Raw genomic sequence first — 1,488 nt, forward strand, 5'->3', positions numbered from 1 at the left:
TACTCCTGCTTTTGCCACAGATCCAAGAGCTTGCGCTTCTGAGGAAATGAGGGATTTGTTGTTTGAGACAAAGTTGGCCACTTTGGGGATGAGAGATGATAGCGCAGAAAAGAAACCGTCTCCTTCGAATTGTTTTTGTTCGTGTTTTAAAATTAAAGACATCTTATTTTTTAATGCGGTTATTTTATACTGTATTATTTTAGTGAATCTTGTGTGGTTTGGGTATTTTATATGGAGTCTGCTATAATACAGCTTGAGGAGTCTGTTATAATACATTTTAGCAGCTTGGGGAGTCTGTTATAATACAGTTTGGGGGAGTCTGTTATAATACATTTTAACATTTGTGTCTTTTCGGATATGACGCATTGAAAAAGCTGCGCATGCGCAGAAGTGAAATGCGTCATATCCGAAAAGACATACTACTTAGACCTAATATCATGATGAATAACATCCCCATTTTCGATGTAGGTGTTTTTCTTCTGCATCAGAGTCTAAATGCAGTTACTACTGTCAAGTTACATTTCTCCATCTATCTTCTTCCACGTCTCTCCAAGTATCTTCATAATCGCTCTACTTGCGCCTATCCACTCGATCTGATGCGATCTCAACACGACCAAGGCTCGTTCTGTTCGTGCAATCTTTGACACGGCGATCTATACGGATGACTGGTTTCAGAGTTATTGCCCTTGACACGCATTAAATTTGGCTTGTAGGCACGATAAAGGCTACAGTTTTTTTTATTCTATCTTGACGAAACTAGCTATTCATATATATACTTAATCAAGAGAGAAATTGGTAATAATCGAATGAACTGTTTCAGAGTTATTGCCCTTGTGCTTAAAGCGATGAGACATTTTTTTTTATTTGAATTTGATGATAATTTGATGAACTGTTTTTCAGGTTTTGTCTCAACTTATAAATATTTTTAAGATTATTTGAAAATTCATTATAAAGCCACTGAAGACATGTTATCATTTCTGACAGCTTGTAGTGGGCGTATGTTAACTTGCCTGGCATGCTATCTTTTTATTGACCATCGATCAATTTGTATTTGTGAGATAATGATAAAATTATTTCTTTCCAGGAACGAATCGATTGACTAATAAATCAAAAAAACCTCCACAAAGTCCAAAAAGTGTTCTGTAAATAACAGCTTGTTTGGGGACAAAGTATCAGTAAATAAATTTTTTTAATGATGTAGAGGGCTGAAAGAACTCGAGCTCCTGATTAATAGACGTTGTTGATGAAATATTGTGTTTGTTAGTGATAAATCGTTAAAATCAATATAGGCTTATCGGAACCATGGCAATACCTACTACGGGGTTCACTGGTATTTTTTTAAGTTTAAGGAACCATTAACCCTTATTCTGAACCAAGACATGCATTGATGAAATATATTCGATTATTCGTAAACAGAATCGCTCATTGCCATCCCATTGTTCTGGCTGGATTCTACATCTCATAATCCCCGGGGATACTATACATAGA

Source organism: Lottia gigantea (assembly GCF_000327385.1).
Source record: "Lottia gigantea unplaced genomic scaffold LOTGIsca_170, whole genome shotgun sequence".
NCBI classification, from domain to species: Eukaryota; Metazoa; Mollusca; class Gastropoda; family Lottiidae; genus Lottia; species Lottia gigantea.